Consider the following 26,735-nt stretch of genomic DNA (forward strand, 5'->3'; position numbering starts at 1 on the left):
AGGCTTGGGCAGCAGCTGCGGAGATGAAGAAGGGTTGGATTTGAAATATATTTTAGAGGTAAAAGAAACGGGACTAGGTGTTTCATTGGATATGGCATAAGGGGCTGGTGAAAGAAAAGGAGGAATTAAATTCAGCTTCCAAGTTCTTTCTTGAGCAACTGGGCAGATGATGCCATTTACTGACATGAAGAAAATATTGAGAGAGGAACAAGGTTGTGGGGAGAAAAATAAAACCTTTGGGTTTGGGACAGTTTGAGATAGAGAAACCCATTAGACATCCACATGGAGATGTGAAGCCCCTAGAAGGATACACACACACACACACACACACACACACACACACACACACATACACATATATTTAGAATTCAGAGAGCTTGGAGCTGGAGAGAGAAATTTGTGTCATCACTTAAATATTAATTATTTATTATATTGTTAATATATAAGTTAAACATATTTATGTATTTATTATTAATATGATTTTATATGTTAACATTAATATTATATTAATCCATATAACAAATATGAATTTATTCACTGATATATATTGAGGGCCCACTGTGGGTGAGACTCAGATGAGGAAAAGGGGATATGATGGTAAAGAGGAACCTACATGACTGAGGTAGGCTGGCAGGAGAGACAGGACTTCATTAAGCAGTCTCACATGTACATGTAAAATTAGAGTGACAATAAGTTCTGCAGAGGAGAGGGTCCTGTGAGAGGGCATAATAGGGAGATTTGACTTAGTCTGAGTAGAGATGGGGTTCAGGAAAGGCTTCCCAGAGCACTGGAGAATGAGGAGTGGGGAGAGGGTACTGGGTAGAAGAAAGAGCATGGATGAAAGGTTATGTGACAGAAGACCAGCGATTTAGGGCTTCCCTGGTAGCGCAGTGGTTGAGAGTCCGCCTGCCGATGCAGGGGACACGGGTTCGTGCCTCGGTCCGTGAGGAACCCACATGCCGCGGAGCGGCTGGGCCCGTGAGCTATGGCTGCTGAGCCTGCATGTCCGGAGCCTGTGCTCCACAACGGGAGAGGCCACAGCGGTGAGAGGCCCGCGTTCCGCAAAAAAAAAAAAAAAAAAAGAAGACCAGCGATTTAGATTTGGGTTCTCAGATGTCAGATACACTGTGATTTCAATTTAGGAGTCCAAGAGTACATCCCAGGAGCATGCATTTCCACAAGCCCTTCAGGCAATCCATTTCTTCAACAAATATTCATTGAGCACCAAGGTATGCCTGGGACTCTTCCAGGTGCTAGGAATGCAGTAATTAATTAATGTGAAAAGTTTCCTTCCTTTGTGGCGCTTGTTTCTGGTGAATCTGATTCAGGAGGTTCACAGATCCTGGGCACATCTTGAGAAGGTTTGACTTAAGAGATGTTAGCCTAGGACAGAGCCATGAGGCATGCCATCACTTAGAGCTCAAAAGGAGGAAGAGCAGCAGCAAAGAAGCTAGTGATCAAGGGGCTAGTGAAGGAAGAAGTCAGGAAAGTGGGGTACATAAGCAAAAGCCGAGAGAGGAAACGGATTCAAGATGACCGGGTCAGTGGTCCACTAATGGTGCCGAGGGGTCAAGTAGAATGAAGGCAGAACAGTCCCCCTTGAACTTTACAGCATGACATCATTGGTGATCTTGACCAGACCAGTTTTTTTTCTGAATAGTGGGAGTAGAAAACAGACTTGAGTTGTGTTAAAGAGTGACTGGGAAGTGAAAAGTTGAAAGTGAGAGGATATTGGCAATTCAAAAGTTAAAAATTGCCGACAACTCTAGAGAAATATGCCTTCAGCTTGGGACTTCATTATTGTCCTGCAGGTAAGAATCCTGTGGCAGTGGTGAGGTTAATCTACTTCTTTTAGCCTAACCTGTCCATCTGAAAGGAGGAAAGTAATAATTCATTCTAAGAGTGAGATTGTTGAGGGTGAAATGGGGTAGTATATGCATGCAATGAATCCTCATTAAAAGTAACTGCTTACTAAATATTAAGCGAAAGCAAAAATAAGATCACAATTCTTATTATTATTAAGTGATTTTCTAGGGAGGAAGTAGGAGAGGTCAAGCAACTTGCCCCAATCACACAGCTAGTAAGTGGCGGCTGCTAGAATCGGAACCCATGTCTTCTGACCTGGTGCTATGCTGTGCTTGCTCCACTTGGTGTTATAATTGTATTCCTCTCCAGAACTGTAATCTGCTTAAGTAGAGACTGAGAGTCTGTCGACTTTGTATCCCCACCACCACCACTGCATTCACCCCAGTGCCTGGCACAGGTAAAGTTCTCCACCGTGAGTGGCATCAAAGTGAAAATCCCAGACTCTTAGCTCAGCCTTCTTGGGCTGCTCTTGTTTCTGACATTCCAATTTGTATTCAGGAGAAATGCTTTTGACTTCAGCCCCCCAAGCTAATTTGGTTACACATATCAGCAGTGGAGGAAGTGGGGGAAAACAGGGGTAAGGGTGGAGAAAGCGCTTGAAAGTGACAGTAGAAATGGCATAGTGTTTGCAGAAAAATAACGTGTCTGTATCTTATTGAAAAATAAGTACACTAATAATAAAACATAAGGAAGCAAATAAAACTAATTGATTATTGTTAGGTGTCTGTATCCATATCTGCCTGTCTATCTATCTCCATCCTGGTACAGTTTTTTCCTCCAAAAAGAAATACTGCAATCAGATTATCAGAGATTACTGGTAGGAAGATTCCTTGGAGGATCAGACATCAGGAAGCATTCTCAGGACCCATTAAAGAGCCTGGGGACAGTGCGCTCTAGGAGTTCCTGTGGAGGGAGAGCTCGAAAGCTGTCTGTCACCTCTTGAAAGAAAGGACTGTAAGAGGTGAAGTAGACTTACTCTGTGCTGTCTCCCTGGGATCTTACTGACTCAGAGGAATTAAGTAGAACAAGCATGTGGAGAATGTCCAGGGATCGTACTTGGTTCCTTTATTTCCTGTAATGGCAAGAAATGGCTTCCTGCAGAAGCTGTGCGTTCTGGGTCGTTACTAGAGTCAGGGGTGAGCGTTTCCTGGGAACTGGAGAAGGGAAGTGAAACCAGACCATCCCCAGATTCCTTCCCAAATCTCTTGAGTTGAATCATTTGAAATTGCCATTTTTATAGATCCAAAATAGTAAAAAAATTAACCATTTCATACAGTTCAACCAAAAAGTATAATCCTGATACTACAATGCAGAGGTATGGATGGTGGGAGACCTTCTTGCTGATTTAAAGATTGATCAGTTGGTAGAAGTCTGGGACCATATATTAAAGCCTCTCAATTTTGTGAGCCAGATGAAAGGCATTCTTCTTCCTGACTCTATTTGTATAGTATATTTGATGAGAGAGTGCCAGCATCATCTATTTACTACCCTCCTTGCTCAGTGATTATGTGAAAAGAAAGGAAAAAGCTGGGGGTGATTGTCTAGACAGTCTTAAAATAGCTGCTCCCAGGTGCAAAGGAAGCAGTAAAATGCAGACAAAGTATGAGTGTCCTTTGCCAAAAATACAGTGTGTTTGAGCTTTCATAGGTTCCCTGTATTTCTGAAGGAGAAAATGGCCAGAAGACTAAATCCCAATAATTATGATCACTAGTTACTTTAAGAACTAGTAGAAATGGTATAGTGTTAGCAGAAAAATAACATCTGATTGAAAAATATACTGCCACTTCACACAGAGGCATTCTCTGCATGCTAAATTACATAGACATTTTTGAGATAATTATTTGGATAACTTAGAACTAAAATAGTCCAGGCTAAAATATTTAGCAGACTGAAACACCTGTGCAAGCTTTAATTTAAATTATACAGAAAATTGGGCTTCCCTGGTGGCGCAGTGGTTGAGAGTCCGCCTGCCGATGCAGGGGACACGGGTTCGTGCCCCGGTCCGGGAGGATTCCACATGCTGTGGAGCGGCTGGGCCCGTGAGCCATGGCCGCTGAGCCTGCGCGTCCGGAGCCCGTGCTCCGCAACGGGAGAGGCCACAACAGTGAGAGGCCCGCGTACCACACACACACACACAAAATTATACAGAAAATTGGCTTCATTTTTCACTTCAGTGAGGTCTTGCAATAAAAAAACAAGATAGTGATGTAAGTCCCCCATCCAGTCATATTACATTCTGTAGCATTGGTGCAGTTAATAAGATTGCATTGAATCAAAAATGCATTTCTGGTTAAACAAACTGTGGTATTGGGTCATACATTAGAATACAATTCCACAGTAAAAACGAATGAGCTATTGATATGCTCAACAACTTGGGTGGATCTCAGGGATGTTATGCTGAGCGAATAAAGCCTGTCCAAAAAAAAAAAGCTACATGCTATATGATCTCATTTACGTAACATGGTTGAAATGGCAAAATTATAGAAATGGAAAACAGATTAGTAGTTGCCAGATTTAAGAAGGTGGTGGGGGCTTCCCTGGTGGCGCAGTGGTTGAGAGTCCGCCTGCCAATGCAGGGGACACGGGTTCGTGCCCCGGTCCGGGAAGATCCCACATGCCGCGGAGTGGCTGGGCCCGTGAGCCATGGCCGCTGAGCCTGCGTGTCCGGAGCCTGTGCTCCGCAGCGGGAGAGGCCACAGCGGTGAGAGGCCCACGTACTGCAAAAAAAAAAAAAAAACTAATTTGATTTTGCATGGATTTCGCCTCAATAAGAAACCAAAAAAAAAGCCTATATGGGCCAGGGCCAAGGCAAGAATGTGGGAATGCAGAGGAATAAGGAAGAGGTCAGGGAAGCCACTCAGGAGAATTGGCCAGTTTTGTGGGGTACTAAGGGAGAGCAGGAAGGGGGGATCCTGAACATTCTAGCTTGGGTGCCGAGATGAAGGGTGACACCGTTTGTCAAGTGACTTGGATGATTAAGCAAATCTGTTCTCTTCACTGTGATGCTGCCTCTCACTAGCTGTGGGTCTGTGGGCAACTGTGTCCACCTTTCTGCCTGGACAGTGGGAAAACTGCTGTTGTGGTGACGCCTGAATGAGTGGGCATATCTGGAGCCTGGCACACAGGAGGCCCTCAGTGAATATTTGTGGAATGCACGAAGGATGACACTTATTTGTTTTTCAACATTAGGCCACCCTGTTCAGAGATACCAAAATGGTAGTTGCTACGCTTTCTGGAACTCTAAGACACACATGTATCTTGTTAACCCTTGAGAAATTTGCTGGGTTTCCTTCGGACTTGCAGTCAGCACGGTGGAGCACCCTGGGCTTAGAACCATGCGTAGACAGTAGCTGGCCTGTAGTAAGTGCTAAATAATTGTTACCTTTTCTTGTTGTTGTTATTGTTGTCATTGTGGTGGTGGTGATTATAAAACGATGGCCAGAATCTTCCTGAGAATATATAGTAACACACATGCAGTTCTGGAAGAACTTGCTGGAAAGAGATGAGATAGCGAAAAGAAATGAGGGTTAGCTAGTCTGACTATTGAATTACTAAATTGAAATGTTGAAAAAAAATGACTACTCCAGTGTTGATCCTTAAAACCTTTACCATCACAGAGAGAACAAATGAATCACTCTCCGAGCACCAGCTCCAGGAACTTCCCATAATGAGCTCATGACCCTGGCGTCAACAGTGCCCAGTTTTGTCAGCCTTCGTGAAGTTCATTATTTAAAGTGAGAAATCTGTTCTTGTGTAGGTGTAATGGGATTCATTGAATTACAAAGATGCTAGAGCTGCCGTTTAGAGGAAAAGCTCCTTTCTAACGCTTGCCTGTTTTAATGAGTCCCCATCATGCCTCTATGATTATCAAATCAATTGCCTTTCACAGAATTAGCTATTTTATAGCCCTGAGAGAATTTGATTAAAACATTGAGTTATTTGGTCTGAAGAACAATCTAGCTGTGGGTTAATATTCTTTGGATTGAATGGGTTGAAAATTAAATTGACAGTGGAATTTTGGTACACAAAAGCCTCAGGTGCCTTTTGGCAACTTCAGGGCACCAAAATAACGTTAGACTTGGAGATAAGTTGCACTAAAAAGATTTTGTACTGCTCCCCACCCAATCCAGTCTATTAATGCTTGTCCACTAAATCACTGGGTACATGGTGTGTACCGTAGCTATACTACCACACAGAACAATACCAGTCAGATGTTGGGGGCTGAATGTACAAAGTTCAGAAATGACTTTAGACACGTTATTATTCTTCCTTCAGTAAAATAAGAACATCATCACCAATCTAATACCAAACAACAGCATTCACAACACAAAAGTGATTTTCTTGTAACGTCAGGGTTTCAATGTAAACTATCACTGCATGTTTGAATGGGTGCCACGTTAATGCATGCCCCCAGAAGCGAGCCAGGTGCTGATCAAATCAGCAATGCCTGTTTTCATGCTTTTGCCGTCCCTGTAAAGTGCCTTCTAACGGAGTAGATTAACCAAAGATTTGAGCTAACTTCTGTGGTCACCAAGCCTGTTGTAAATGAAGTCTTTTTGTTTTGATAAACACAGTCTGTTTTCCTTTTTAGCATAAGATATTACCCAGAAGCAGGTTGTGTTCGAGTCAAAATTCCTAGGAAGCAGTGTGAATTAAGGCTCAGTCTCAACTATTCCTATCTTTTTTTTAAATTGAAGTATAGCTGATTTACAATGTTGTGTTAATTTCTGCTGTACAACAAAGTGACCCAGTTATACACATATATACATTCTTTTTCATATTCTTTTCCATTATGGTTTATCCCAGGATATGGAATATAGTTCCCTGTGCTGTACAGTAGGACCTGGTTGTTTATCCTATCTTTTTACACCAGCACCTGCATTCCTGGCACCTAGTAGAGGGCTTGGTAAGTCGTCACTATGTTTTGGTGAAGTGATGTTTCTTGCTTTTCTTTTGGTATCCAAATGTCTCTATACTCACCAGTAGCGATAATACCTCTGGATTATGGTGCTTACTTGGTGTGCCCTTCCCAGAGGTGTTGACATTTCCAGAATTATTTGGTACTTTGCAGAACATCCAGCAAGATCAAGTCTCTCCAAATCTTAAAAGGGCTGAACTCAGTTTGGCTTTAGAACAAAAGAATTTGATTAAAGTAATTCATACTGAAGGGTAAATGACTGTATGTTTTGTCCTGAACTATTTGCAATTCAAGAGGAACTTTTTTTCCCCAAGTCTTTGCAATGGATTGTGGGAGCACGACTTTGTTTCTTTCTTAGTAGGAATGAATGCCAGATTCCCTTCCCTTACCTCAGCTTCTCGTTCCTAACCCGTTCAGAATCTTGACACCTGTCTCCTGAAATGTTGATGACTTATAATCTAAAGAATATCACAGACACCCAGGAAAAGTAAACACACAGGAAATATTTTTTTCCTTCATAGCATGAAGTTTTCTATTTTTCTTTCCTTTGGGTGGGGTAAAATGTGAGTAATTTACACAGTGCTAGTCCCTAATGTAAAATTATAAAGTAATTTATAATTAGGAACATAGGTTGTTTTGTTTTAACTTAATGTGCATTTATTGTGTAATCAATGGATTATTTGTATCATCTATTCATGACTTAATTAAGGGGCCTACCATGGCATTATTTAGTGAATTAGTTTTTAAAAATGATTTTATTTGGAAAAGACACTATAAGCCACTGAAGAGAAATTTTAGCCAAAGTTTAACAAGTGTTTAGTTCACAATGAGGCATTTGCAGCTGTAAGCAATCATATTACTCTGCCATCACTTAGGTCTTTGGAAAATGAAGATGTTTACTTAGGGCTGTTAAAAGTTTGATTTTAGTAGTGACTCCTAAGCAATACAGAATATCACTTATGGCTGACATCAGGAAGGGGAAAAAGACAGTTATTCAAACTCACTGCTTAAGCTTTAGCCGTATTAATTTTTATGATGTGTTTTTCTTATCATGTCAAGTGATTCCCATTTTGCAGTGAGGGCATCACATTGACTTGGTATCAAAGCACATACTTTCTGCTCAAATAAGATATCTCCAGTTAGAGAACAGCAGTGCAAGGACTGCTCCTTTGAGGCTGCTCCTACTGTCCCTTCAGTCTTCCCTTTTGTTTCCTGCTCCATAAGATGCCAACAATAGCAAGAAAGGATAGTTAAAATTCTGCCTTCCATGGAAGAAACAAAATGTCTTTGGTAATCACATGTTCTCCAAAAAGGAATTCTCATCACAGTTGAATTGGGTGCTTCTTGCTTTGTTGCACAAGTTAAACCAGAAAATACTTTTATCTAGAGCAGGGTTTCTCAGCCTCAGCACTATTAACTTTGGGACCAGATTATTTTTTTTGAAGGTGCCAGTAGTGCCCTCCCCCAGTTGTGACAACCAAAAATGCCTCCATATATCCCCAAATTCCTACGAGCTGGAAAGGCACCCTAGTGGAGAGCTATTAATCTAGCAAGAACTACTTTTTTTAAAAAAAAAGTTTGATCTGCGATGTTTTCCTTTTTCAAATGAGATCTATTTTAGATCCTTATAATTTCAATCTTTATCATTTCAATAATAAATGTCAAATAATTACAGAATCAAAATTTAGGTTTGAGATGTTTGTCTGCATGGGAATGTGAATAACAGTGACAATTTTTTCTGAATGAATAATTTATATGTACAGACTAACAAAGATATTTTTTTCTTACATGCATTTAATTATATGAAATGTCTTTTGGTGATATGATAATATGACTACCTTTAGTGATAAATGAATCATCTTCATCAGAAAATTGTAAAAAGAAATGAGAAAGAAATAAACAATTTAGAAAAATAGTAATAGCTTTTTTATTTCATCTTTTATTATTGAAGTAAGCATGTTGTCTCCGCTTGACTTGCTCAATAATTATTCTTAAAATTTCCCAACATTTCTTGTCAAATTTGAATAATTCTTCTGCATTGTCAGTGAATATATCATAATTTTAATAGTTGTTGATAAGCATTTCAATCTCTGGATTTATTATCATTAAACGATGTAGTCACATATTTTAAAATAAATTTAGCCAAGAAAATGTGCCTATTTTCCTTATTTGGAAAATTAATTTCTCAGAATAAAAAACTGAAAGTAGAGTCAACCACCTTTGACCTGCATATACTTTTTCTTTGTTCACTTTACTAGCAAGTTCTACCAAGACAAATTTTAAGAGCGAAATCTCACTTAAATGCTTATTGCAGTTGAATATTTCTGAAATAATCTCCCCAGGAAGGGTTTTTTTGCCAGTTGATTCCTGAGTCATTGATGCAAACTATCAATATTTATCTAAGATAAATGTGATAACTAATGTAAAAATCTTTAGAATTTCAGGGTGTACCATCCTCAGTAATATTACTCTGAGATTCTGTTCAAACAGGAGAAACAGATTGTTTTCCTTCATCTAAAGTATAACATAAGCAACATCATTCCCATGCAGTTTCCAATGATAACACAATCTGTGCTTCCATTTTGTAGAGAGCGTTATGCAAAACAGTGATAATGTGTTGGTTTAAGCCTCAAATCACAAATTCTGGATGAGAATCCTTGGAAATTTTCATAAGATCATCAGAAGTATTTTAGTGGATTTTAATAATGTTTATGCCTAAGAAGCAGTCATTCCAGATTTGTCAATGTGTTCTGATTAAATATAAAAATTTGTATACAACACTTTGGCACAATTCACAGAATGAGTTCTGCATGAATATAAATTTTTGGACAGTTTTATAATATTTACTACAATTGATCAAAGACGTTTACGTAAATGTGTGCTATCAGTGCTTTTAACTGGGAGAATTCCCTCACCCCAACGCCAAGACATTTTTGCCAATGTCTGGAGACATTTTTGTCGTCACAGTTGGGAGGGGGTGGTTTGCTCCTGGCATCTAGGGGGTGGAGACCAGGGATGCTGCTAAACATCCTTCAATGCACAGGACGGCCCCCCACGACCAAGAATGACCCAGCCCCAAATGTCAAGAATACCAAGGTTGTGAAGCTCTGTACTATAGATGATTAATTAAAATATTTTCTTTATTCTCCGACAATTTCTTGAGATGTTCCTCAGACCTGAGACATTTTGCAACTCTAAAGTTGACATCAGTGTTTCAGTCTTACTCATGTATATCTCATCACAGTACAAAGAAAAGATAATCCCTTAGTTGGTCCCTTATCTCATTTTCCAGAGCTGTCACTTTTTTTTTTTTTTTTTTTTTGCGGTACATGGGCCTCTCACTGTTGTGGCCTCTGCTGTCGCGGAGCACAGGCTCTGGACGCGCAGGCTCAGCGGCCATGGCTCACGGGCGCAGCCGCTCCGAGGCATGTGGGATCTTCCCGGACCGGGGCACGAACCCGCGTCCCCTGCATCGGCAGGCGGACTCTCAACCACTGCGCCACCAGGGAAGCCCCAGAGCTGTCATTTTTTTTTTATTAGTTTCTGCTTTATAACAATGTGAATCAGTTATACATATACATCTGTTCCCATATCCCTTCCCTCTTGCATCTCCCTCCCTCCCACCCTCTCTATCCCACCCCTCCAGGTGGTCACAAAGCACCGAGCTGATCTCCCTGTGCCAGAGCTGTCATTTTTAACTGCAATTCCTTCATAAAGATTTCTCGCTAAGATACCGGCAGCTTTGATATTTATGGTCAGTTTATATTAATGATGGGAGTAAAAAGTTTTACCCTATTCCTGTGACAAATGTTCTTGAATTTCTGATGCAAACTTGTCTTGATAACTGCTTTGTGTGTTATTGTGCTTTTAAAATCGGAATTTGAACAATGTGGAACCTGCTGTAATGGCTATAGCTAAACTGTGCATCTTTCGGTGTGATGGGCAGTTGTAACTTCTTTTGGCACAATTTTGTTTTTAATAGGATTACGTTCAATTTGAAAATGAGTATGTGTGTGTGTGTGTGTGTGTGTGTGTGTGTGTGTGATATCTGTTGAAGTTCTGGGAGCTACAATCTGAGAACCAACAGATTTCTAAAAATGTATTCTTTTATTCATGCGTTCATGCATTTTATTGAGAAGTTACTCGTGAGTGGCATTTATCTCACTGTTCTTTATATATAATATTGTATTTCTTTAGAAAAGATGTTCATTTTGGAAAATGTTCACTTATCCCATCTTTTATACTAATTTTTACTTCAAAATAACATTTTGCAACTAAATTTGTGCCTAATAGAACAAATTTTTAAACAAATTGGAACTACAGGCCAATTGTTGCGTCTGAAAACTCTTACAGTCACCATTTCTCCTATTGTAATGCTTCCAGTAAATTCTCTTCACAATTTGCAATAAATTATCTTTTTATATTGGACATATCTTTAACACAAAAAACCCCAACACCTAACACATATACAGCTGTAGATGTTAAAATGCAGAGTTTTGTATTATTACAGCCTATGAGTTCTTTCTTTTTTGGCATAGTTTTTTTTTTAGTGGCAATTTTATTTCAGTGTTGCTTACTATATCATTTACTCAGTGGCTATTTGCTGAAATGTTTGCAGTTAGGGGCATTTTGAATGCTTAATTGGAACAAGGGGATCTTATATTTAAATTGGAATTATTCTGTAAAGTCTGAATGTGAGTGTGTACATGCACACGCATCTATCCATCTTCAGATATATTAAGGTGGAAAGAGAGACTTTCTCTGAACTGGTCAAAACACACATTTTCCTTTTCTCCATTAGGGCACACGTTTTTTCCCATTCTTCCATCTCTCCTGTTCTCCCACCATAAAAGACATTCGGGATAGGTTGCAGGTGGCCTGTAATTTATCATCATTTCAGTAGTGAAATCCATCATTCTTGGGATTATTCCCTGTCTTGTCACACATTAACTCCTCCATCCAGACAGCCTCTGCTTTGACCTCATCTGTAAAAATTTGCCTCCTTTTTCAATGTCTGCGTTTCGCTTTCTGGAGAAATAACGTTTGTTTCTCAAAGATTTGAACAAATGGAATATGAAGTTTTTCCCAACTGCACCAGCACAAAGTGACTTTCTTTTTCTCAGTCCTGCAACTGTTTACCCATTAAAATGACCGATTACATCTCCTTGTGTATACGTCTTGTCTCTAATTGGTACCCACTGAGGTCTGAGACAGCACAGCCCGTATTCTTTAACTTGACCCTGAAGAGATGCAGGCCTAGCTTTTATTTAGGTTAAGGTTGGCATCTGGGGAACTGTGTTCCCATTGCATGCAGCACACATGAGCCAACACAACCCCTAAATCCAGCGCTGTCAAACTAACATGAGGAAGCAGGCAACAGAAGTGTCTCTGAGAAGCTTTGTTCTTTGAACCACATCTTCAGTATGGCTAACATGGCTGACATCCAGCAAAGCCAAAATTTACCTGAAGTAATATGATTGGTTCAGTACTGTAGACAATAATTGTAGACCTAAAAAAAAAGTGAGGAGAATAACATCTGCTTTTCCATGTGATATTTTCCCCCCAACTGTTTAGAGAATTATAAATTGCTCCGTCAAGAGCTTGTTTACAAGAGCTTGGCCAGTTTCAAAATGAAGCTGGCTTTGAGTTGTCCCTGTTTCATCTCACTGTTTGGAAAATAAATCTGAATCATTAAGATGTAAATACATCAAGTTAAAAGCCAAAGGCAGTGAAAACCAAGTAAAAGCAAGAAATGTACCATGATTTAACTATTATCCTGGGTGGAAGAAGGTACATGGTAATAATTTTTATGTAATGTTTTATTCAATTAAGTGGAGAGAATTTGAAAGCACCATGATATCTCTTTTGTATAGTATGTAACACTATGATTTATATTAACAATTGATGATAATGAAAGTTAAAATACGTACGTGGGGATAGCCGTATGTTTACTAAAATGTAGATTGGTAATGAGATAGAGATAAAGATAGAGGTAGAAGTATAGGCAGCGCTTCTCAAAGTGTAGACTTCACACCACCAGCATTGCATCACCTGGGAACTTATTAGAAATGCAAATTCTTAGACTGTGTCAATGATATCCTGAATCAGAAACTGGGGATGGGTTAGAGGAATCTGTTTTAATAAGAAGCCCTCCAGGGGATTCTGATGCACATTCAAGTCTGAGAACCACTGATATATAGATGGATGGTTGGATGGATATATGGGTATAGTTGCAGGTATGTATATAGATATAGGCATAGGTATAGGTATCAATACAGATATTAATACAAATATAGATATAAATACAGATTTGTGGATATATATGTAAATCTAGATATTTGGACTTGGCATCACAGGATTTTTGTAGAGGAGCAAATTATTTATTTTTATTAATTATGTGATTGAGGAAAACCTGTTTTTTTCTAGGCAGTGACTCTATGATTTATAAAGTGAGAAACTCTGCTTGGGATTCATTTGTTGAATGTTTCTCCATTAGGTTCATTTAGTGTTTGCCCTATCATGTCTGTCGCAGGGGTAGTTTCCTTTGTTGCAAAGCTGGTTGCTCTTCTCTCCCCTTTGTCCTCTCTTTTTTTAAGTTGAATTTTATTTATTTTTAAAATATTTATTGATTTATTTATTTATTTTTGGCTGCGTTGGGTCTTCGTTGCGGCGAGCGGGGGCTACTCTTTGTTGCGGTGCATGGGCTTCTCATTGTGGTGGCTTCTCTTGTTGTGGAGCACGGGCTCTAGGTGCTCGGGCTTCAGTAGTTGTGGCACGTGGGCTCAATAGTTGTGGCTCACAGGCTTCAGAGTGCGGGCTCAGTAGTTGTGGCTCACAGGCTTAGTTGCTCCGCGACATGTGGGATCTTCCTGGACCAGGGCTCAAACCCATATCCCCTGCATTGGCAGGCGGATTCTTAACCACTGCGCCACCAGGGAAGCCCCCCCTTTGTCCCCTTTGAGGCTGGTTTCTGTGACTGGATGTACAAGTGAATGGTAGCAGAACTCTGAAGCCAATGATATCCTAAGCCTTGGGCAATTTTGCAGAATTTTTTTTCGTTTGTGTTTTGCCCTTACATTTTTGTTTTTGAGCATGTGTGACTTGTTTTCAGCTAGCTATTCATATGAAGCACTGTTTACAGATGGGGATGAATTAGGAACAACTTGAACATCTGATAAAAGGAACTTTTAAAATACATTATAGTAGATTTCAAAATAATATGATACTATTTGGGAAGAAATATCTCAATATGGAAGAAAAATATTTGGGAGAATATTCACTAAGATATAAACAGTGATTGATTCTTAGATTATAGATTATTTAAATATTATTCATTTTGCTTATTTCTATATTTCTGCTTTTTTTAGTTTTAAGCTTTCATTGCTTTTATAATAAGGAAAGATAATACAAACTAATATGTATATGAAAAATAAAAATCATAAGAGGTAGATTATAATTTTTTATCTTCTCCCCCTCCCCTCTATACCCAGAATTTCATAGTCTGCCAATTATGCCACCTCTATTTGTTCATCAGTTTTCAGATTAAAAAAATACTGCTAGATGGTAAAATTAAATGACAGATCTGCCCACAGAAATGACAGGAAGTCCACTGTAGATGGATAATTGATTTAGTCATTGAAACCACGTAGAATTCCTATTTAGGGAGAAGGGACTATTTAAGTGTATGTAGCCATAAGAACACATCTCCCTTTTCTTTTTACACAAGATGTATGGTGGGCTTTCCTGGTGGCGCAGTGGTTGAGAGTCCGCCTGCCGATGCAGGGGACACGGGTTCGTGCCCCGGTCTGGGAGGATCCCACATGCCGCCGAGCGGCTGGGCACGTGAGCCATGGCCGCTGGGCCTGCGCGTCCGGGGCCTGCGCGTCCGGAGCCTCTGCTCCGCGGTGGGAAGGGCCACAGCAGTGAGAGGCCCGCATACCGCAAAAAAAAAAAAAAAAAGATGTATGGTGACTCGTCATTCTCAGGAAGTGTTCTGAAGTGGATAATGGCTCTTTTCCTGATATTTGCAGGCACATGGCTTAATCCTCTTTGGAAAGCCTTCCTTTGATGATAAACATAGACGTTGGTTTTAGCTTAATTCTCCTTCCCTAAGATCACTTCCTGCTTTGAAATTATACAATTCCAGAACAAGTGTGGACAAGCAGCAATTAACAAATGGGGAAATGAGCCATTTTATTTCTGTCCTACACATAAAGCTGAACCCATAGAATCGTGCCCCAAGGTGGGACTTGGCTCATTTCTCCAAGCTATAGGATGCCCTGGAATAAAGCAATGTGCTGTGAACTGTGATGGTGGACCCTGGATCACTTTGATGCCCCTGGCTGATAATAATTGCCAAACCCATTTAAACCAGCTTAAATGATTAGGAATTGTAGAGGCTTGTGTCACCAAAAATCTATAGGTATAATGGGTTTCATCCAGTGACTCTGGTCTTTTTCCTGCAATTCTCTTGACTTTGTGTTCCTCTAAGCATCTCTAAGCTGGTATTGAGAGAACCTGTGGCAGTTTGGGGATAAATGTGACAATATTTAGGCCAGTGGTTCCCACCTTGGGGTAATCCACTCCCAGGACATGTCTGGCAATGTCTGGAGACATTGTTGGTTGTCACAACTGAAGAGATGCTCCTGGCATCTAGTGGGTAGAGGCCAGTGTTACTGCTCAACATCCTTCATACACCGGACAGTCCCCACAACAGATGACCCCAAATGTCAATAGTGCTGAGGTTGAGAAACCCTGGCACAGAGGAAGGAAAGGCTTCCTTTTTCCTGTGTCTCTTGCTTACAGTCAAGGGAACATTTTGCAGAAGCCTCCAGACACCTTTCCATCACGTGCCTCTGGCTGTAAGGAAGGCTGATGGCTTTCGGTCTGGGTTCCAGGATCAGTCATGGGCAGGAAGGGTGATACTACCAAGATCAGCTCATTCAGCCCCAAAGTGCATGGGAATGCCCACTCTATACATTGTCCACATGAAGAATAAACACACATCATGGAATGGTACTATTTTGTTCTGAGCAAGAAAGGGTAATTCAGGCATCAGTAAGAATCCTGTGAACTGACAAAGCATAAACCACTCTCTGTAGCAATCCAAGTCCCCACTGTGGGATTTGGGAGAGCTTTTCTGCACCTCTCTTTTCTTCTGCGTCATCTGCGTTAATACCTTTCTAGAAAAAGGTAAGACTGGAAGTGACTCACTGACAATCCGAAGATTTTCTCAAGGAAAATTATCTTCAGTGAGGAAAAATGAGTATTTTAGGGAGGGTTTGCAGAACCACTTTCTATGCTGACTCATTTAGAAATTTTTATTATTAATCGAGGTGAGAGATGATTTTAGCTTGGCCCGGAGTGGAACAGTGGAAATGATGAGAAAAGGTCAGATTCGGGCATGTTTTGAACGCAGTAATAGTAGGATTCACTAATGGACTGGCTGTGGAGTACCATGTGTAGGCAGAGGTGATAGGGAGTCAAGGTTCTGGCCTGAGTCACTGAAAGGATGAACTTGCCATCGACTTAGATGGGGGAAACCATAGAGGAGTGGGCTGAGAGGAAGTTGAAGAACTCAGGGAATTCAGGCAAAAAGGTCCTGGTTGGAGATATAAATTAGGGGGTGATTAGTGTATAGATGTCATTTAAAGCTTTAAGATTTGTTGAAATCACCAATAGAGTAACTGCAGATGAAAAATAAAGGAGATCCAAAGAGAACTATGGGAAATGCCAACAGTACGTTACATTCCGGGAGGCGAGGAGGAAATAGGAGGCAGCATAGGAGACAAAATCAGTGGCTAGTGGGCTAGAAGGACACCCAGGAGAGTGTGGCATCTGAAAAGCCAGGAGAAGAAAGTGTTTTAAAGGGAGGGGACAATGGGCTGTGATAGGTAGGTGTGATGCTTCCGATGAGTAGATGACAGTAAGTCTGTTTGCCAGATACAATCCTAGGTAATGCACAATTATCAATTAGCATACTTGTCAATAGCACCCACTTGGACTCCTAAAAGAGCTCTGGTTTGGATACATTGTGGGGTTTTTTGCTGATGGGTCAAGTAAAATGAAGGCTGAGGATTGATCAGAGGATTGAGCAGTGTCAAGGTTACTGGTAACCTCAATAAGAGCAGTGTTGATGGATGGAGGGGGCAAAAGCCTGACTGAGTGGGTTCAAGAAAGACTGGGAAGAGAGGAAATGGAAGGCAGGGTATATGAACAGTTCTCTGAAGGCTTTTTTTTCTGTAAAAAGAAGGAGAGAAATGAGGAGGTGGCTAAAAAGGGAAGTGTGACCAAGAACTTTTGTTTGGTGGGAGTTATATCAGTACGTTTTAATGTTTACTTTTACTTTAATGGGACTCATCCAATTGAGAAGAGAAAATTAATGATGTATAAGAGAATGGCTGGAGTGATGCTCTTGAGTAGGCAAAAGGGGATGGAACCTAGTGCACAGAAGATACAAGCAAGATGTAATAACGGATGGGATATTTAATGTGAAATAAGAGGGTGAGGGGAACTCTGGAGAAAGCAAATGACAAAAGCAAAGACAGAATCTGAAAAGTATGAGAGTGAGCAGTTCTGTTGAGCAGGGTGTGCAGGGTTTGCTGGGAAGAAGGGCAAGAGAAGGATTTGGAGGAATGGATTAGGGTCAGGTCATGGAAAGCCTGGGGTCTTGTGCCGAAAGGTCTCAACTGACTGAAGAACAGTGGAAGGGTTTTGAGCAGGGAAGGGCCACGTGAAGAGAGGAATGTCACAGCAGACCAGACAGGAAAGCATCTCCAGCATCTGTTAAGCACTAATGCTGAATGCCCTGGAGGTGCCAAGGAAGACTGGGGAAAACCTGTGGGTGAGATAGAGACAAAGCAAGACCTGGTGAGATCCTCACCACAGCTTGTCTTTGCTTTTTGGACAAGGGCACGGTTTATTACCACATTTATTTATTTGACACCGAAAACAGTGCTGGATGTCTTCTTGTTTTGTTTTTGTTTTTAACTTGAGCTCTTCTGTCATATTCTGGAATTTAGATATCTTTCCCTAAAAGAGAAAAAACAGCCGCCTTTATCTCTTGAGCAAGCCAAGAAACCTCTTCCGGCTTTCGATTTTTATTTTCTTAACATTATCCACTTATAGTCTAAAACATAGTTGAGTTATGGGCTAAGGCACTTACCTTCCTATTCTTTCCATCTGGCCAAATGGTTCATCCTTCCTCTCCAAGGTGAGAAATGCCTGTCCCTTTCATCCCATGTGTACATAGAGGCTAACAAAAGATATTTAACAAAGATGATTAATTTTACCGAAAAGATTGCTGATAAACTGCATTTCTGGACACTTAGTGAGCTTAACATCAATTAATAGTGTATGTTCTTCCTTTATGTGAAACATTATCTTGAATTTCTCAGAATTAAACCACAAATTTAAAAAGTGGACACTGATTTCTGTTGTATATTTTTCTAAAACAATACACGTAAGTCTAAATAAAGAGAAAAACATAGCTTTCAAGTTTTATTTGCACAGGAATTTCCTGGAAAGTTTCTTGAAATGCAGATTCCTGGGCAGGAGTCCTCTTGTGGTTGATTTGGGGCTGGAGTCCAGCTGGTCCATTTTGTTCATTACACACCATTATCTGATTACAGGGCGGGGGAACCACAAGCTTTCCAGGAGCCCACACAAGTGTCTACAAGCTGAAAAGGAAATTATTGGCTCCCAAGGTAATTATGTAAATTCTTAGCTATATATCTTAAAACATAGGATGTCAATTGCATTGACAGTGTTTTTAACAATCTTATCACACATGAAAGTGATTTATAATGTACATTTTCCTCTCCTAGCAAGGATTCCTGAAAATACACCATGATTCCTTAAAAGTAACTGCCAGACAAGAATGCTGTGAGTTACTCATTGCCAAATCATGTCAAAATCAAAATTATAAAAATTATTTACAAAATTAGGTGATAGGCCTCAAAAGTAAGCGCTTAAAAAAACAGTGTCCTGGGACTCAACTTTTGATTAAAAGCATCCCCAGGTGATTCCAATCACATTTGGAGACCCAAAGGTCTAAGTGGATGTTTCATACCGCCAAAGCATTCTTGTCTTCATCCAAACAGTTATCAAGTTGTCTCATCACCCACTAAGTGCCAGGCAACATGCTAGATGGTGAAAATACAGTTGTAAACAATATTATTGTTGTGAAGCCTCCAGACCAATGGGAGAGACAGTCGATAGACAAGTGGACAAGCATATGAAAGCAATTACAAACTGAGATAAGTGCTGAGAAGAAAACCAATGGAATGTTGAGATCGAGAAGCCAGGGAACATTGATTTCAGATTGGGAAGGTCGGGGAAGGCTTTACTGAGGGAGCGGGATTACACCGGGAGGGGGAGGGGTAAACTGGGACGAAGTGAGAGAGCGGCATGGACATATATACAGTACCAAATGTAAAATAGACAGCTAGTGGGAAGCAGCCGCATAGCATGGGAAGCAGCCGCAAAGCACAGGGAGATCAGCTTGGTTCTTTGTGACCACCTAGAAGGTTGGGATAGGGAGGGTGGGAGGGAGACGCAAGAGGGAGGAGATATGGGGATATTTGTGTATGTATACCTGATTCACTTTGTTATAAAGCAGAAACTAACACACCATTGTCAAGCAATTATGCTCCAATAAAGATGTTAAAAATAAATAAAATAAAAACATGGACAAAAACAGAATAAAGAAGGAGGAGCCAGCCCTGTGAAAATTCCTGGGAAGAACAGTTCAGGCACTGGGAACAGCACGGGCAGAAACCTATGCAGCACCCAGCTTGTCTTGTTTATGAGTGTCAGGAGAGCAGGAGGAAAGAGAGAGGCATGATGGGGGAGGCCGAGGAGGTCAGCCCAGACCCTTTTGCACAGGGAAACCCTGTGCAGATGGACTTTAAGTGAGTTGACAGCCTTTGCCTGCTTGTTTGTTATTTTTAAAGCTTGGGTATGGCATGGTATTTTGTGTAGCAGTTGACCACTCAGCTCTGGACTCAGGCTTCTTGAGTGTGAATTCTGGCTTTGCCCCGTAGAGGTAGAGTGATCTTGGACATATTCCAGCCTCTCTTTGCTCAAGCCCTTACCTGTAAAATGGAAGTAATAATAGTACCTGCTTCAAAAAGATGTTTAACATATTTAATAAATACAAGATAAGCATCATATATGTTTTGATAATGTGTATTTAAGGAGATCATTCTGGTTTCCTCTCTGGACGGTTAGTTGGGCAAGGACAAGAGTGGACATGGTTAGGTTGGTTAGAAGGCTGTTAAATTTGTTCAGGAGAAATGTGATGGAGGCTGGAGGTGGGATGGTGAAAGCAGAGTTGGAGAAGAGAGGTAGGATTGCTGATTTTTTTTGGAGGCAGACTTGACAGAACCTGGGAATGGATTAAATGTGGGACATGAAGTGAAGAAAAGAATTAAGAAAAACCATTTGGTTTCTGGCTCAACTAATTGGGTGCATAAAAATCATCATCTTCTTCATCATCAATCATCATCAATATCATCAACCTTTATTGAGCAGGTCTGCATGCCAGGCACTGAGATAAATGCTTTATAAACACCTCTTAAGATGTAGGAGGCTTAGGTACAAAGACGTTTGCCAGAAAGGAAAGTCAAGAGTTCAGCACTGGATAAATGAAGTTTGAGATGACCCTGAGATACCAGATGGAAGGGTCAAGAAGGCAGTTGGATAGTCGACTCTATAAAACTCAGAGATGACTGGTTTGCAGATAATGTTCACGAGCCATGAACTTTGCAATGGAATTCACCACAGTGTTCTTTTATGTAATGATTTGGGCTGTTACAGTAATGTTTTATTTCTTTTGGCCTACTCCTTTTTTTGAGTTCAGGACCTGCTTCCTAACAACCTTTGTGTCAATTGAATTTTCAGTCAGTTCTCCACAGTGTAAGATAATGCGTTGCATTAACATTTCTGATTCTGAATAGAACTCTACTGAGCTCAACTTGTCTAATCTGAAGTCCATATTCTCCATGAAACATTTCCTAGTTAAAACTCAAGGAAACTTTAGTTCAAGTTATGCTCTGAAATCAACAGAATGATATTAATTCATATGGGTATAGAAAATCATTTATTTACAGTGTTTAAATTGACAGTTGAACAGTTTTTCCAATCCCACACAGTTAGTGGCATAAGGTCTTGAGAAAGCATGAAACATTTTTTTATCAGCCTCATATTTCGGCAAGCTTGCCAAGCACAGTTCATTTTCCATAGAAATTCACAAACCTGAGCAGTGGCCAAATTTTCGGAGTCGCTGAATATAAGCCAGTGAATAAAATTGTTAAACCCTTTGATTTCCCCCCACATTTTTCCCTTAAAAAGTAACATAGCATGTGCCTCTGAGTTTTATTATTTGACATCTATTACCCACAGCACTCAAGTGTGTTTGAGAAAAAGCCTGTATGAACATTCCAGCACAGAATGAACACAGGCGGGGTCTGTTGGGAGCATTCATTTGCAGCCTTGCTTATCCCTCAGACGGGAAAGCCTCCTCCTTCCACCGACGTCCTTCAGAGGGCAATGGTACCAACTTGTAAAAATGAATAATTTTAAAAAAAATTAATTTTACTGAAGTACAGTTGATTACAGTGTGTTAATTTCTACTGTACAGCAAAGTGATTCAGTTATACATATATATGCATTATTTTTCATATTCTTTTCCATTATGGCTTATCACATGATACTGAATATAGTTCCCTGTGCTATATAGTAGGACCTTGTTGTTTATCCATCCTATGTATAATAGTGTGCATCTATCTGCTAATAATCCCAAACTCCCAATCTGTCCCTCCCCCTTGGTAACCACAAGTCTGTTCTCTATGTCTGTGAGTCTGCTTCTGTTTCAAAGCTAAGTTCATTTGTGTCATATTTTAGATTCCACATATAAGTGATATCATATGATATTTGTCTTTCTCTTTCTGACTTATTTCCCTGAGTATGATCATCTCTAGGTCCATCCCTGTTGCTGCCAATGGCATTATTTCATTCTTTTTTATGGCTGAGTAGTATTCCATCGTATATATGTACCACATCTTCTTTATCCATTCGTCTATCAATGGGCATTTAGGTTGCTTCCATGTCTTGGCTATTGTAAATAGCACTGCAGTGAACATTGGGGTGCATGTATCTTTTTGAATTCTGTTTTTTCTCCTGATATATGCCCAGGAGTGGGATTGCAGGATCATATGGTAACTCTATTTTTAGTTTTTTGAGGAACCTCCATACTGTTCTCCATAGTGGCTGCACCAATTTACACTCCTAGTAACAATGTAATGTAGGAGGGTTCCCTTTTCTCCACATCCTTTCCAGCATTTATTATTTGTGGACTTTTTAATGATGGCCATTCTGACCAGTGTGAGGTGGCACCTCATTGTAGTTTTCATCTGCATAAAAATGAATAACTTTAAGGACTTTTAAAGGTTGAAAAACTTTCAGACAGATCCAGAATAGGCAAAAATTACATGCTGGTCCAAAATGTGATAAATTCCAGACACTATGCATGGTAACTGATTGGGGCCACTAGTGAACCTTTCTCTTAAGACTAGTCCTACTAACAGAATGCACTGACTCAAGCAAAATCTCGAGCATGGGACAGGATGGAACTAGTTATCATCAAGAAAACAATTTTCGTAGGCATTGGTACATTGTGCCCAAGAAGAGTTTGGAAAGATAAAGGATATGGAAAGAAATAATACTAATGAGTATCAATAATTAAAATGTGTCAGTAACTCTAAGGTAGTTCTCTTCGTGAATGATAAAATTATGTAAGAATGTTGGATTTCTTTAACCCAATGACCACTGTGGTAGTCTCGTCATTGAATTGCTTCCTTCACTGGCATCACCTGCTAATTTCATTTTTACTTATAATTGTAAAAATGCACAATAGCGCCTAGAGGCAATACCCTTATTTTTTAAATGCTCAAAAAAAATAGCCCCTTTCCCTTCAAAAAAAAAAAAAAAGGTGAAGGGTAACAAGGTACTACTGAATTTCAGCTATGAGAAAGTTACTTAGCTGTAAGGGGCCACTGTGCTTAAGTCACATGTCATCTATTTGGAGAGGGCAGCTACATGGGATACAGGAGCAACTGTAGGTTCAAAAGGACTCTCACAAATGGGAACCATGGGTGTGCTGGGAATGGAGTCACCACCCGGGAATGAAGGAGTCGGGGCGGAGAGGGGCCAAACCATGAAGCCGGAGCAGAATTCTTGTCAACAGTGGCCTAGAAATGAAGCTGAGGAGAAGGGTCCCAGTTTGCCAGGGGCCAGTAGTCACAGTTCCGTGCTTGGGGAAGCCCTCTCTCACCACGCCAAGCCACATAGGTGAATTTACAGGAGTGAGCGTGATCTCAGAAGAGCCCAGTGTGATCGGGGAAGGGTTGGGGCAAGGCAGTAAGAGTTAGCATTTCATGTTTTAATGGAACAGCTTTATTGAGGTATAATTCACATACCATACAATTCACTCATTTAAGGGGTGTAATTTAGCGGTATAGTCAGAGTTGTGCAACCATCACCACAGTCAATTTTAAAAGTTTCATCACCCCCGAAAGAAACCTTGTGCCCCTTAGTCATTACTGCCCCCAGTCCTCCCATCTGCCTCAGCCCCTGACAACCACTAATCTTTTGCCACTCTATGGATTTGCCTGTTCTGGACATTTCATGGAAATGGAATCATACAGTATGTAGTCTTTTGTGTCTGGCTTCTTACACTCAGCATAATGTTTTCAAGGTTCATCCACGTTGTAGCATGTATCAGTTCTTCCTTCCTTTTTATAGCTGAATAATTCCATTGTATGGATATGTCACATTTTGTTTCATTATTCATTGATTGATGGACATTTGGGTTGTTTCCACTTTGGGGCTATTATGAGTAATGCTGCTGTGAACAATTTTGCGTACAAGTTTTTGTGTGGACAAATATTTTCAGTTCTCTTGGGCATATAACTAGGAGTGGAATTCTTGGGTCATATGGTAACTATATGTTTAACATTTTGAGAAACTAAGAACTGTTTTCCAAAGCATTTACATTCTAACCAGCATTGTATGAGAGTTCCATTTTCTCCACCTCCCCGCCAGCACTTCCTTTTATCCATCCTAGTGGGTGTAATGTAGTGTCTCATTGTGGTTTTGATTTGTATTCCCCTGAGAGCTAATGATGCTGAGCATATTTTCATGTGCTTCTTGGCCATTTGTATATTTCCCTCAGAGAAATGTCTATTCAGAGCCTTTGCCCATTTAAAAGTTGGGTTATTTGGGTTTTTTATTATTGAGTTGTAAGATTTGTTTATGTATTCTGGGCACAAGCCCCTTATCAGGTATATGAGTTAGCATTTAATTTACAGGCATTCCCTCCGGCATTTGTACTGCATCTCTACCATTTACTTTAAACTGGTATACATCCATATAACCATGTACCTCAGTTTTGTAACTTTTAGAATTTTACCCCTAGTAAGTTCTCGGTGCCTCTCCACCTCATGTTGCAAAGGAGGCCTTTCAGAGCTGAGAGTTCCCCAGGGTGTCTGACTCAGAGGGTCACAGTGACCCCAGGCCTTCTCCCTCCCAGGGCCTCTAGCTGCACATTCCAGCCAGGGAGCCTTCCTGCCCTGCCCAGCTCCTCTAGCTCTCTGAGCAGTATCCCTGTCTCCAGGCTCCTTCTCTGTTCCCACACTGGCCAGGGACTCTGTGTGGGGAGGATGGGAAGTCAGTTCTGCCTGGAGCTGCTGCTACTGCTGAGATGTAAGGACCCTGGAGAGGTAAGAAGATACTGTGTGTACATTTCAGTCTCTGTGTGTTTGTGCCTTTTGCTTGAAACAAGGCAGGGCGCAAGCCAATAAGATATGGACGACTCATGGGGTCGTAATCCTGGAGCTGCATCAGGGGAAGGTAGACACAAGCAGGAAAGAATGAGGGAGCAGTTGCTTTGGAGGGGTTCACTCAGCTTGTTCCAGCACCAGAGTCTCTTTCAACTTCAAAGTTCAGATGGTTCAGATGACACTTAAGATGTCTCTGCCTGTTGCTTTAGGAGAAGGTTCAGAGCCTTCGAGCCAGGCTGATTGGAATGTTACATATCATTGCCAAGACACTCATATTTTTATTGAAAGCTTAAAGTGAATCTCAGTAAGGACCTGCCATTTCTTCTGCACCTTTCCTTTTGGCTGTTTTCTCAGTATTTAAAAAACTGATGCAATTTGACTTTAGCAATGCACATTGCCTTATATTGTTGCTGTCGCATGGGTCTTAGTGGCCTTCTACTGCAATATTTTTTCTGAGACAGATAAAGAAACTGAGTGTAGGAGTGGATCCCATTGTGGCAGGGTCACCTGGCTAGTCCATGAGAGAACTGAGACTAATCATCATTGCTTTTGAGCTTCTCTTTGGGTCTGGATCATTGGGTACCATGTAATGACAAAAATTTGGGACAAGGGCACATCTTGCCCTTCCCCTCAGTATGATGGAGGATCAAGATCCTATGACATCTACAAGCAATATGGGTACCGGTGTGAAACCACAGAATGTGGTCTGACTCTTCCACGCAGCAAAGACAGATGATTGATGGAGAAAATCAGAAAGCCTTGGTTTTGCTGCTTGCAACCTCTCGTACAAACCTTATTTTTTGTGATTCCAGCTTTTTATGATTTCATAGAAAGACCTCAAAATTCATCTTTTCTTAGTATTGATTTAGAATATTACCAAAGTGTTCACAGAGCTTAGATACTTGCTGGTTTTATATAGCTACAAGTAAAGGTTTCTTTGAATCCTTCCTAAAGGAACAGAGGGTATCATATGAAACATTAGCTTATTTGGTGAATGTTTTTAACACCCAGAAGGTGAAATCACAGGCTTTCCTGCAGGTCGGCCATCTCTTACCTTAAACTATGTGACCATGCTGCTTCAGTTCATTTGCAGATTTCTTCCTCTCTCTCTCTCTCTCTCTCTCTCTCTCTCTCTCTCTCTCTCTCTCTCTCTCTCTCTCTCTCTCTCTCTCTCGTGTGCACATTGCCACTATCCATATAAAGCAGTTTAAATATATATTAATTATTTAATTTGTTAAAAACTAAGTTACTTTTGGAGAAAATTTATTGCTCTTAAATCCCCATCATTTACAATCTGTTGAATGATTCCATTTTGAAAGAGGGCAAAGACTTAATACAGCGATTCTGATTATTTATAGTTATTAGCGACTATAAGAGAAATCTGCTTCAGGCTGCAGTGATTGCAGGTTCCTGGATACCTATCACTGTTCATCAGGAACATTTGTTTCCTACCTGTGGGAAAATAAGCCACAAAGGCAGTAAATCCCCTTTCATTTTCCAACTCTCTTCAGAAATCTTGCTGATAGGAATTGCACATTTAAACAATGTTCAATAAATACTTTTTAAAAATCCATCACTGTCTTTTTTTTTTTTTTTTTTTTTTACTTGTTGACAGTTTGCTTTATTTATTTATTTATTTTTGGCTGTGTTGGGTCTTCGTTTCTGTGCGAGGGCTTTCTCCAGTTGTGGAGAGCGGGGGCCACTCTTCATCGCGGTGCGCGGGCCTCTCACTATTGCGGCCTCTCTCATTGCGGAGCACAGGCTCCAGACGCGCAGGCTCAGTAATTTTGGCTCACAGGCCGAGTTGCTCCGCGGCATGTGGGATCCTCCCAGACCGGGGCACGAACCCATGTCCCCTGCATCGGCAGGCAGACTCTCAACCACTGCGCCACCAGGGAAGCCCCACTGTCTTTTTTTAAAAAAAGATTTTGAAGTTGCTCCCTTGTGCCTATTTTCAGATTAAGAACAAATTATTTGTGGAAACCAGGTTGAGCCCAAGTTCCTCATCACAGGGTGAAAATTGGATTTTGTAAATCTTCCAAGCCCAGGTTTCTTACTGCATGCAGCTGTGCAAATTCGCAAATGTTTCCTTCTCTAGTCAGGACCCGGTG

General features: G+C 40.6%; 1 protein-coding gene across 1 annotated transcript in view; it reads left to right on the top strand.

The window, feature by feature from the left end:
• The first annotated feature begins 18,424 nt into the window (after nucleotides 1-18,424).
• The window catches only part of ARHGAP6 (Rho GTPase activating protein 6), a 164,505-nt gene continuing 156,194 nt past the window's right edge, over nucleotides 18,425-26,735 (top strand). Inside the window, exon 1 of the mRNA XM_081221957.1 lies at nucleotides 18,425-18,489. The gene's annotated coding sequence lies outside the window, so the exon portion shown is untranslated. The remainder of the gene's footprint in view (nucleotides 18,490-26,735) is intronic.

This window comes from Mesoplodon bidens, assembly GCF_964165515.1.
Source record: "Mesoplodon bidens genome assembly, chromosome: X".
NCBI lineage: Eukaryota > Metazoa > Chordata > Mammalia > Artiodactyla > Ziphiidae > Mesoplodon > Mesoplodon bidens.